Source organism: Salvelinus sp. IW2-2015, linkage group LG11 (assembly GCF_002910315.2).
Source record: "Salvelinus sp. IW2-2015 linkage group LG11, ASM291031v2, whole genome shotgun sequence".
NCBI lineage: Eukaryota > Metazoa > Chordata > Actinopteri > Salmoniformes > Salmonidae > Salvelinus > Salvelinus sp. IW2-2015.
Window position 1 is genome coordinate 1,502,754 of NC_036851.1, and position 13,421 is coordinate 1,516,174.

Here is a 13,421-nt window from a genome sequence, read left to right on the forward strand (position 1 = left end):
AAAAAAAAGGCTAAGTTTGTAAGGAGTGTTTGGCCAGATAATTTAAACTTGTTACCTCTAGAATCCATTCCCCTGGCATTTCGCCTAGATTCTTCAACCCAAAATATCAATTTTCTTTCTGTGGCAAATTTGACCAATTTAGAATCCGCGATATTTGATCCTGGCCTCTACTAAAAAGTTGGGTAAGACGTGATCTCATACGTCTTCCTCCACATAGAAACTGTAATCTCTATGAACCATTATCGATCGAACCGAGGGTATACACCGGTGTGACATTTCCTCTCCTGTTTTTGTTTTTTTGCTACGTTTGTCTTACCTTGGTCATTGAAACCACTGTTAGTGACTTTCACTGTTACTATTAACCCCTCGCACATCTGCGAAGTTATATTCCATTCAAAACTTGCTCTATTTTATCCACAAGCCCCACAATTGTCGTTTTGATCACAGGTTTCAAACCAGCCATCAAAGCCGAAGTACAAATTCTATCAATGTACTCACGTACCCAGTCTTTTTGTAGCTAAGTACCTCTATTAATTCCCCATATTCGAGCCAAATTGGTTGAATGCTCGTGCGCTTCTTTCAGCAACTTCACGGCTTTATTAAAATCATCTACAGATGCTCCGCTTGGAGAATCAGGGCCGTTTGTAGATATTCCCTAACCTCTCCCGACCGTATCTATGGTGTTTTGGATTTCTTCCCTATAATACACACCTAATAACTATTTTCCCAAGGTAGCGCTACCCACTTCCCCGGATAATAATTAATTGGTCACGGCACTTAATACCTTGTATTAGAACCTATACTATAGTGTCTGCAAATGTATTACTGGAGAATAGATATGACTTATTCCATGTATTGCACCTCAAATATCACTGTTGTTGATAACCCACATTACCAAAATTCACACTTGTCTTCCTATTTCTACAATCTTTCTTAGTTCCCCCTCCCCATAGGCCATGAACAAACCTCTCCATATTGCTACTACACGCAACTCAGTGTTCAAATATCTTATTTTTACTTTTTTTACTCGCCCTGCTCGTAGTGCCAAATGTTAGAGTTTTTTTACTCTGAGAATTAGAACCTATGGAAAGCTTAAGAATGGAGTGAAAAGTTCTTAGCTGAAAGTAGGTCAGGGATTCTAAAACTTTGGAAAGGCAAGATCATTTGGAAACTGGATGGTAGTTATCAAATACTGAAGGGGCTCATATTTTATGTAGGGGGAGGACGTGCCGCTTTCCAGATCTTAGAAATAACACCAGAAACAATTGTCAATTTGAAAGCTGCAGTAAGAAGGGATTAAGTGAATCAGCCCCTGTTATTTTTATATAAATCTTTAGCAAGGCACTTAGCACATCAAAGGGTTGAAATGAAAATAAAGTATGTGAGTCTGTTAGTGCATCATTCTCCACAATATGTTCTGAGTTGACCTAAAGGACTCCCTCCAGTGGGATGAGATGAATTTTCAGATTATCCTTTCAAACAGGTGGCCAGCTGAATCAAAATGGTTATTAAAAGCATCACAAATTTCAATTTTGTCTAGAATGTGACCAGAGGCTGTGAAAACCTGCTGGAGTTTTGTTTTAAAGAGTTGATCACTTTCAAGAAGTTGGCTGGATTACCACAACTCTGATACACAATTAAAGAGCGACATTTTGTTTGTGTTATTTCTCAGACAATTCATGCATAAACCAAGGCCTTTTACCCTTAGTTTTTTGTACGGCACATGTTTATCTGCAACAGAGTTAAACAGGGAAATAAAATAATTAAGGGCCAGAGTCAGTGATAGTTGACACAACCCCCCCAGTCACTCAACCCCAGCTCAGACAAATGTTGCTCATTAAAATTCAAAGGAATGTCTTTGTAATATTGTGTGAGCGAGATTTAGGTAGTTTAACATATTTTATAGAGGAAACAGGACAATGGTCACTGAACTCATTGGCAAATATCCCATTGGCTGTAAATTTACGAGGGGCATTTGTTAGAATCATATGTAATAGAGTAGATTTTTCATGGTGTTTAAATTTGGGGCAAGTTAGATTTAGCTCAGTACAAATCTTTCAACCCATCAGATATTGCTATACAACCAATCTAGATTAAGATCACCCACTATCAGTAATTCAGTTTGAGCATAGTTCGACAGTAGGTCAGACAATTTGTTGAGTGCACAAACATATGGAGGCCGATAAATTCCCACTAGCATCAGATGGGTATTTTTACCAAGTCTCACATTTAGGACTAGACATTAAAATTGGTAAGGGACAGAGGTGGTGATGGATACAGAAACATTTATGTTGCTCTTTATGTACATGAAAACACCCTCTGCCAACTCTATCAGATCTAAAAACTCTAGAACCAGTCAGAAACACAGAGTCCGTCATAGACTTCTTTAGCCAGGATTTTTTTTAAATAAATTGGACCTTTTTATTTAATAACTAGGAAAGTCAGTTTAAGAACACATTCTTTTTTACATTGACAGCCTACCAGGGAACAGTGGGTTAACTGCTGTAAGATTTTGGGTTAAACTTGGAACATTGTTATACTCAGAAGTATAGTATCTGTGGAGTGGTAGAGACTGGTTTTTAAATCAGAAGTGGTTATCTGTAGGAGTCAGATGGATTTGGAATGTGCTGTGTGGACAGGAGGAAGTAACAGGATTGCTATAGGGGATACGGATGGCCATCTGTGGTTAGGCAAATGAGGGGTTGAGGTCAGATCATAAATGATGGTTTATTACCCTATTACTTAATCTTCCTGTCAAACCATGGATGTAAGTATTGGAGAGGAGGAGTGCCTAAATTGGAGTATATATACACCCCTGTTGGTGGAAACATGTTTTGTCTAATGCAGCTGTATTGATCCTCCGGGCAGAATAAACTTGTTAACAAGAAGTTAAGCTTTTAACTTCTTATGGGCATGTGGGATGATAACGTCCCACCTGGCCAACATCCGGTGATATTGCAGAGCACCAAATTCAAAATACAGAAACTCATCAAATATACAATTGTTATACATCGGCTTAAAGATGAACTTCTTGTTAATCCAGCTGCTTTGTCAGATTTCAAAAAGGCTTTACAGCGAAAGCATACCATGCGATTATCTGAGGACAGCGCCGCGCTTACAAAAGCATACAAACATTTTCCAGCCAAGTAGAGTCACAAAAGTCAAAAATAGCGATAGAAAAAATCACATAGCTTTGATGATCTTCATATGGTTGCACTAACAGGACTCCATAACACAATAAATGTTTGTTTTGTTCGATAAAGTCCCTCTTTATGTCCCAAAAACTCAGTTTTGTTGGCGCGTTTTGTTCAGTAATCCACTGGCTCCAGGGCGGTCAAAACATGCTGACGAATACATCCTAATAGTACCAGTAAAGTTCGTCGAAACATGTCAAACGATGTTTATAATTAATCCTCAGGTTGTCTATTGTCTAAATAATCAATCATTCAAATGGACAATTTTGTTTTTCTTTTCTATTGAAAACGCTCGGCACGGTCACGCGCGCAAAGCAGCTCTGCATTCTTCCCCTGTCCTCTGACCAAAAGATATTTTTACTCATCGTTTTTCAAAATACAAGCCTGAAAGCATGTCTAAAGACTGTTAACATCTAGTGGAAGCAATAGGACCTGCAATCTGGGCCCTAACCCATAACAAAGTCAATAGGCATTCAATGGAAAACTCACATTAAAAAAATCAACAACAAAAAATCCTTGGGTTTTTGCCTGCCATATCAGTTCTGTTAAACTCAGACATTATTTTAACAGTTTTAGAAATGCGAGTGTTTTCTATCCAATACTACCATGCAGATGCATATCCTAGCTTCTGGGCCTAAGTACCAGGCAGTTTACTTTGGGCATGTTTGTCATCCAAACTTCAAAATACTGCCCCCTACCCAAGAGAGGTTAACCGATGTATAACACTTGTATTTTCATGAATGTTGTCACGATCGTGTGGAGGATTGACGGACCAAGGCGCAGCTGGATATGAATACATCTTCTCTTTTTTTATTTAAAAGACGAAGATGAACACGACACGAAACACTTTAACAAACTATACAAAACAACAAACGACCGTGAAGCTAAATAACGTTGTGCACTTACACACACAGGCTACAAACGTTCTACATAGACAATTACCCACATCAAATGAAAGCCTATGGCTACCCTAAATATGGCTCCCAATCAGAGACAACAGAAATCAGCTGTCTCTAATTGGGAACTCATTCAGGCAACCATAGACTCTCCTAGAAAACTAAACCAACATAGACACAGCTAGACACATCCACTCAACACAAACCCATACACTACACCAAACACCCCCTTTACCATWTAATYACCCAAAACCGACAAAACACAAACATTCCCCATGTCACACCCTGACCTAACTAAAATAATAAAGAAAACAAAGAATACTAAGGCCAGGGCGTGACAAATGTTTAATATTACGAATTCTGAATTTCGCGCTCTAAAATTTCACCGAATGTTGTCGAGGCCGGGTGCTAGCGGTACGCCTTTCCCAAAGGAGGTTAAAACCTCTCCAGGATTGGTGGGTCCCCCGCGGGACGGTTGAGCTAACTGAGGAAAATGCAATTAGCATGAGGCTGTAAGTAACAAGAACATTTCCCAGGACATAGACATATCTGATATTGCCAGAAAGCTTAAATTCATGTTAATCTAACTGCACTGTCCAATTTACAGTAGCTATTACATTGAAATAATACCATGCTATTGTTTGAGGAGAGTGTACAGTTATGAACTTGAAAATGTGTTAGTAAACCAATTAAGCACATTTGGGCAGGCTTAATACAAAATTCTGAACAGAAATGCAATGGTTCATTGGATCTGTCTAAAACGTTGCACATACACTGTTGCCATCTAGTGACCAAAATCTAAATTGCGCCTGGGCTAGAATACATTATGGCTATATGCATTTCAAAGATGGTACAAAAAAAAAATCATATTATTTTCTATGTATTATCTTTTACCAGATCTAATGTGTTATATTCTCCTACATTCATGTCACATTTCCACAAACTTCAAAGTGTTTCCTTTCAAATGGTATCAAGAATATGCATATCCTTGCTTCATATCCTTAAAGGTGTGCACCAATCCAGTTTTAGACCTGGACATAAGTTTCAGCTGCTATGCCTGTTTTAGATGTGTTAAATTGCTTGGATCATAAAAATCATTGTGCTGCCTTATTTTTTAAATATATATTTGTATTTACTTTTTAAATATATATTTTTATTTATTTATTCAAAGTTCTCATTTGCAATTGCGACCTGGCCAAGATAAAGCAAAGCAGTTCGACACATACAACAACACAGAGTTACACATGGAGTAAAACAAACATACAGTCAATAATACAGTAGAAAAATAAGTCTATATACAATGTGAGCAAATTAGGTGAGGTAAGGGAGGTAAAGGCAAAAAAAGRCMRTGGTGGCGAAGTAAATACAATATAGCAAGTAAAACACTGGAATGGTAGATTTGCAGTGGAAGAATGTGCAAAGTAGAGATAGAAATAATGGTGTGCAAAGGAGCAAAATAAATTAATAAATATATACAGTAGGGGGAGAGGTAGTTGTTTGGGCTACATTATAGATGGGCTATGTACAGTTACAGTAATCTGAGAGCTGCTCTGACAGCTGGTGCTTAACTTCTTTGGGGTAGGGGGGAGTATTTTCACGTCCGGATGAAAAGCATGCCCAGAGTAAACGGCCTGCTACAAAGATTATCAAAGGTTAGTGAATCATTTTATCTATATTTCTGCTGTTTGTGAATCCTCTCTTTGGCTGGAAAAATGGCTGTGTTATTCTGTGAATAGGCACTCACCTAACATAATCGTTTGGTTTGCTTTCGTCGTAAAGCCTTTTTGAAATCGGACACTGTGGCTGGATTTACAACAAGTGTATCTTTAAAATGGTGTAAAATACATGTATGTTTGAGGAATTTTAATTATGGGATTTCTGTTGTTTTGAATTTGGCGCCCTGCAGTTTCACTGGCTGTTGAAGAGGTGGGACGCTACCGTCTCACGTACCCTAAAACGTAAAACCATTTTTTTCTCTTATAGTGACGCCATTCTGTTTTTATTGATATCAGSTCTTTGATCCTCTCATCCAGCTGGGCGTCTGACAACAGTGAGTAGGACCTGAAAAGCTGGAAATGACTAAATACAAAAATAACACAAAAAGATACATCAATCAGGAATGTGATCAAATCTAGAGAGGATGTAGAGATCTCCGTCTTGTGTTACAATTGCTTTATTCAATTACGATAACTTACCTCATGCGCTTCTTGACCACAGAGTGTCACACATTGAGAACATCTGCCATTTGTCATATGACAATCTATGAGGAACTCTAGCTGCTCCTTGGTGATGTGATACCGCCTTCCCTCCAAAGGCGCTTGATAGGATACTGAAATAAAAAATACAATAGAGAATTAATAAAGCAAATACACTCCTAAAATCTTTAGGTTAAAAGACTATAAGAGCACCATATGGAATTTAGGAACAGCATTATAGGCCAACCACATGTTTTTTTCATTGACTCACTTGACACAGAATACTTAACACAGGACAAGTAAAATTATACAATCTCAGCCTTCGCAAAATAAATTTTGAAATCCATGTTATTCAATTATTGCACCCACACTGCTTGCGCACGCCAACGAGCGTCTGCGACACCAAGGGCTAAAATAGATGTCGTTCCTATTTCTGACGCAGATCGCGCCGCAAGTCCTGCCTCTCCCATCTCCTCATTGGTTTATAGAAGCAGGTACTCACGTGCCATCTCCTCATTGGTTTATAGAAGTAGGTACCCACGTGCCATCTCCTCATTGGTTATACCCACGTGGGTGATAGAAAGACAACTGTTTTGCCGGTAGTCGTGGTAACAATGAAAGTTTAGATGCGATCACCATATCATTTAAACGATGAAAAAGCCTGGAAGGAGGAGAGATGACTAGAAACGATTCGGTTGGCCATTTTATGTGTGGATTAATTGTCGGAGTAGAGATCCTTGTGCATTTCAGGTAAAATAACAACTCAATGTTTATATCCCAGGACAAATTAGCTAGCAACAGCAAGCTAGCTAAATAGGACAAATTAACGTTAGCTAGCAAGTGCAAACTAACTAGCTAAATTACCATACATGTTTAATGCTTTTCGACCTGTCCCCAAATTAATGTCATTGGTTCAGAGTTTGTTTTGATATTTTAACATGCGTGTCGTGATCGCGTTTGGTGTGGGGGGGCAAAATACATTTATGCACGATAGCGCACGAACGCGCACAGCCGGTTTGGGCAAGGTGTTACGTTAGCTAGCTAACGCCGTTGGTAGTTAGGTAACGTTCGTGTTATATTATGTAGTTACTTTTTTTGCAGCTGTTACACCACTCACTCTCAACACCTACGTTAAATAGCTAGCTAACATCAAGTTAACGTTACCTGGCTATTGATGGTTGAAGTCCATCTCTTCTGTCCGTGAGCAGCAGTTTAAAACTTCTTGTCAATAGGGGGGCGCCATTTCGACTTTGTAAAAATTCGTTCCCAAATTAAACTGCCTCGTACTCAATTCTTGCTCGTACAATATGCATATTATTATTAMTATTGGATAGAAAACACTCTGTAGTTTCTAAAACCGWTTGAATTATATCTGTGAGTAAAACAGAACTCAAGTTGCAGCTAACTTCCTGTCAGGAAGTGAGAAATCTGAAATCGATGCTCTGTTCCAGGGTCAGTTTATTAAATTGCATGTGATCTATGAGTCGACATGCACTGCATACGATTTCCCCTAGATGTCAGTAAGCAGTGAGAATTGGAATTGTGTTGCTAGGCAGATCTGAGGCCATATAAAGGCTCATGGAACCGGGGGTGCACTCTTTTCAACGTTCGTCATGGCACAAAGGAGGACCTCAGGATGGCATTCTGAAAAGCTCTCGTTATAGGCCTTAGATATATCCGGCTCTGATTTTATTCGATATAGGTGTTAAAGACATCATAATGTAGTTATTTTAAACCGAGTTATATCAGTTTATATCAGTATATTGCGATTTTCGGTATTTCATTTGTGCTGCGTTATGGTGAGTTGGACACGTCTTCGCCACATGGCTAATGTTTGCTGCTAATTCCTAAGTTGAAGACGGCAATCTACAACCGAGCAACGATGATTCTGGACAAAGGACCACTTGCACAAGATTCTGATGGAAGCTCATCAAAAAGTAAGAACTATTTATGATGTTAATTCGTTGTTCTGTTGAAAAATGTAAAACTATTATTCGGCCATTAATTTCGGTGCGGTCTCGCTTTAGCGCACGCTGTATGTCGTAGTAACGTTAATTTAAAAAATCGAACACAGCGGTTGCATTAAGAACTAATGTATCTTTCATTTGATGTCCAACCTGTATTTTTTAGTCAAGTTTATGATTAGTTATTGATTAGATTAGGTGCCTCTCCCAAGATTTCTCCCGACATTTTGTTGGCAACTTGGCTACTATTCTCATTGTATAACCACGATTTGTGCCGCTAAATATGCACATTTTCGAACAAACAATATATGTATTGTGTAATATGATGTTATAGGACTGTCCTCTGAAGAAGTTTGAGAAGGTTAGTGAAAAAATTTATATATTTTGCTGGTTTATTCGTTATCGCTACTGTTGGCTTGAATCAATGCTGTTGTGTGGTTGGCTATTGTAGTAAGCTAATATAATGCTAAATTGTGTTTTCGCTGTAAAACACTTAAAGAATCTGAAATATTGGCTGGATTCACAAGATCTTTGTCTTTCATTTGCTGTACGCTGTGTATTTTTCATAAATGTTTTATGATGAGTATTTAGGTAATTCACGTTTGCTCTCTGTAGTTATTCTAGTTGCTTTGGTGAGAGTTGTGATGGTGGCTGCAATGTAAAACTATGATTTATACCTGAAATATGCACATTTTTCGAACAAAACATATGCTATACAATAAATATGTTATCAGACTGTCATCTGATGAAGTTGTTTCTTGGTTAGTGACTATTTATATCTTTATTTTGTCAAATTTGTGATAGCTACCTATGCAGGAAAAAAATGGTGGGAAAAAAAAGTTGTGTCTTTTGCTATGGTGGTTAGCTAATAGAAATACATATTGTGTCTTCCCTGTAAAACATTTTAAAAATCAGAAATGATGGCTGGATTCACAAGATGTGTATCTTTCATTTGGTGTCTTGGACTTGTGATTTCATGAACATTTTATTATATGATATCCCTGTGGCTTTAGGCTAGGCTATGCTAGTCAGCTTTTTTGATGGGGGGGATCCCGGATCCGGGTTTGTGACTCGTTAGAGGCTAGTGCAATCAGAGATGGTAGATTTATAATTTTCGAGAAATTGGGCTGCCATTGTTAACTAGCTAGCTAATTTTGCCTCGGAAGAACAGAAGTTGAGTGAACGTCTTTCATCAGTACCTGAGACTTGGGCGGAGTCCAAACGACCTTTAAGCAAATGTGATCATCAGTGACAAAATCTATGACTCATAGCATACGTATCGGTGAAACGTTGTGACATATGTAATACGAGTGAGAGTGTAATCAATGTGTAATAACTACATACAAAATTAATGAACGTGTTACATTATTATGTGACGTGGAGTCATATTCAGGTCCTGATTGGTAAAGAAGCTTATTTGACGTATCAAATAGTGTTATTTTTGACGTGTATCTTTTTGACACGCAAAGACCCAAACGGCGTTCCATAGTTGACCGGGGTAGGGGTAGCCAGGTGGAAAGCATGGCCAGCCGTAGAAAAATGCTTATTGAAATTCTCAATTATCGTGGATTTATCGGTGGTGACAGTGTTTCCTAGCCTCAGTGTACTGACCAGCTGGGCGGAGGTGCTCTTAATCTCCATGGACTTTTTGGAGTTACAGGATGCACATTTCTGTTTGAAAAAGCTAGCCTTTGCTTTCCTAACTGCCTGTGGAAGTGTGGAAGAGGTGAAAAAATGATTCTTGTTTACTAACAATGACAAGCCCCCGGAGTCTGACATCTTGGATGGAAAATTACTGAGGATAACAGTGGACAATATTGCCATTCCTATTTGCCATATCTTCAATTTAAGCCTACTAGAAAATGTGTGCCCTCAGGCCTGGAGGGAAGCAAAAGTAATTCCATTGCAGACTGCATTGTATAAACCATTGGTTATGTGAAACATTATTGAATGCAAAGTCGGGGATCAGATTGCCACAACATGCAATGTGGTTAGTTGATTTGTTCAACACCTACCCAAGATCTAGCAGCAATAAAAAAAGTGAGCCATCCCCTTACTAACCAGCTAGGAAAGGAGGAATGGGAGCTATCAATGAAAATGAGGAAAGCTAAGGAGGAAATAGAGATTTCCCATGTAGGGATTCAACACGGCCATTAGATGGAAATAGTATTGGTCTAAAGCAACTGTCAAACGTCCAACGGAAGGAGGGCTGAGTGTCTACTGGTTTTCGCTCCACCTGTACTTGATTGATGATTTAAGGTCACTAATTAGTAAGGAACTCCCCTCACCTGTTTGTCTTGGTCTTAATTGAAAGGAAAAAACAAAAACCTGCATACACTCTGCCCTCGGTAGAACGAGTTTGAAACCCCTGGACTCTAAAGTGAGCGAGGAAAGGAAAGGAGGAAAGGGATTTATGAAAGGAGGGAAATAAAATATGTAAGGAAAGGAGGAAAGGAAAATAAATTAGATACGTGAGATAGGAAAGCAGAAAAGGATGCCAGGAAAGGAAAGGGATTAGGAAATGAAAGGATGAAAAGGAGATATGAAGCAAGGAAAGGAAAGGAGAAAGGGAAGCCAGACACATTAGGCATTTATTTGTTTTTACTTTTAGCATGTTTTGTTACCTCTTTAATAATCATATTTGGTCATCCACAAAAACAGGAACATCTACATGAAACAGAAATAACAGCCAGCGTCTCTCTTTTGAAAACTACTGGCTGCAATATCATTACTTGAACAGTATGAGGCATCAGATCATGGAAACAGCAATGTAAATGAGAACTCCATTTCTCCAATAGTTCCTCCCTCCCAGTCATTATGACCGCTATCAGCCTCCTATGCAAATATGATGACGGGTGACTCTGTTTCCGGACGTCATAGATGGGTCCAGTCTAGTACTCAGAATGTACTTCCTCCACATTTCATATTCACCTCCAGCATCTCTTTTGGTTCCTCATTTCATCCCTGTGGGCAAAACTGCAAATGACCCAGAGGAACTTTATAAATGTCAAAGCGTATCGGACTGCCCCAGTTTTACCTTAACAAAAAGGGGAATTCACCCGTCATTTACTTCACTTCCCTTTCTCTCAACTCTGGAGTTATCAATCAGTGAACGTGAATAGATTTCTGGAAATCCCCTTCCTTCCCCAAAGTCATGTTTCACACAGCTGTTCATATCTTGCGCTCTATGTGTAGATATTATACATGTTGTTAACCCATGTATGACAGGGTCATTTTCCTGACATTCCCCTTAGGAGATTTCCCAAAGGAGGCAAATTCTCCAGGCTAATACAGTTGACCGTATTCATTCATGACGAGTATTTGTAATATTGTAATCTTGTTATAATTCTACACATTAGAACAACATTCAAATGCATAGCATTTAGACAATTCTGCGAACTGTTGTTGGTAAACAATGTCAAAAATGTCTGTCTCTGTTATATCTCATTCATTTGTTGGCCCAAACAAATCTTACATATTGTAGGCAACTGTAGCCTATTCAAAATTATAAAATGTCCTTTTATAATGCCATTTACAGTGCCTTCAGAAAGTTTTCATATCCCTTGACTTATTCTACATTTTGTTGTGTTACAGTCTGAATTCAAAATTGATTAAATATATATTTTTCAAACCCAAAATACTCCATAATAACAAAGTTAATTTTTTGTTGTTGTTGAAATTGTCAAAACATTTATTGAAAATTAAATACAAAAATCTCATTTACATAAGCATTTACACCACTGAGTCAATACCTTGTAGGAGCACTTTTGGTGGTTTGATTTTTTTATTTCACCTTTATTTAACCAGGTAGGCTAGTTGAGAACAAGTTCTCATTTGCAACTGCGATCTGGCCAAGATAAAGCAAAGCAGTTCGACACATACAACAACACAGGGTTACACATGGAATAAACAAACATACAGTCAATAATACAGTAGAAAAGTCAATATACAGTATGTGCAAATAAAGTAGGATAAGGGAGGTAAGGCAATAAATAGGCCATGGTGGTGAAGTAATTACAGTATAGCAATTAAACACTGGAATGGTAGATGTGCAGAATACAGTGGGGCAAAAAAGTATTTAGTCAGCCACCAATTGTGCAAGTTCTCCAACTTAAAAAGATGAGAGAGGCCTGTAATTTTCATCATGGTACAATTTCAACTATAACTAAAATCCAGAAAATCACATTGTAGGATTTTAATGAATTATTTGCAAATTATGGTGGAAAATAAAGTATTTTGGTCAATGACAAAGTTTATCAATACTTTTGTAATACCCTTTGTTGGCAATGACAGAGGTCAAACGTTTCTGTAAGTCTTCACAAGGTTTTTCACACACTGGTTGCTCGGTATATTTGGCCCATTCCTCCATGCAGATCTCCTCTAGAGCGTGATGTTTTGGGCTGTGCTGGCACACAGACTTTCAACTCCTCCACACATTGTTCTATGGGTTGAGTCTGGCAGAACTGGTCTAGGCCAACCCCAAGGACCTTGAACTGCTTTTACGAGCACTCCTTCGGTTGGCCCGGCGGTGTGTGGCATATTCATGCTGAAAGACCCAGCCACCGTTTCCATCTTCAATCCCTTGGAAGGAGCGTTTTCACACCGAAATCTCACGGATACATGCGCCCAATTCCATTCTTTCCTTTACACGATTCATCATCCTGGCTCCCTTTGCAGAAAAACTGCCCCAAAGCAGTGATAGTCTTCCAACCCCCAATGCTTTCACAGTAGTATTGGTTGTTCTTTGGATGCAACTCAGCATCTCTTGTGTCCTTCCTAACACGAGCATAGCTAGAGTTTTTAGCCAAAAAGTTACATTTTGGTTTCATCTGACCGATATGAACATTCTCCAATCTTCTTCTGGATCGATCAATGCTCTCTAGTTCAAACTTCTGACTGCCTGGACATGACTGCCTAAGGGGGACACGTTGGCAATGCAGGATTTGAAGTCCCTGCAGCTGTATTGTTACTGACTGGTAGGTTGTTTACTTTGGTCCCAGCTCTCTTGCAGGTCATTTCACTAGTCTCCCTCCGCTGCTCGGTCTGGAAATTTTGCCACCGATTTTCTGCTCACCGTCACATTGTTGATCATTTCTGACTCCACGGGCGTGAGATCTGCTTGGTAGCACCCCAGATCGAGGAGATTATTCAGTGGTCTTGCTATGTCTCGCC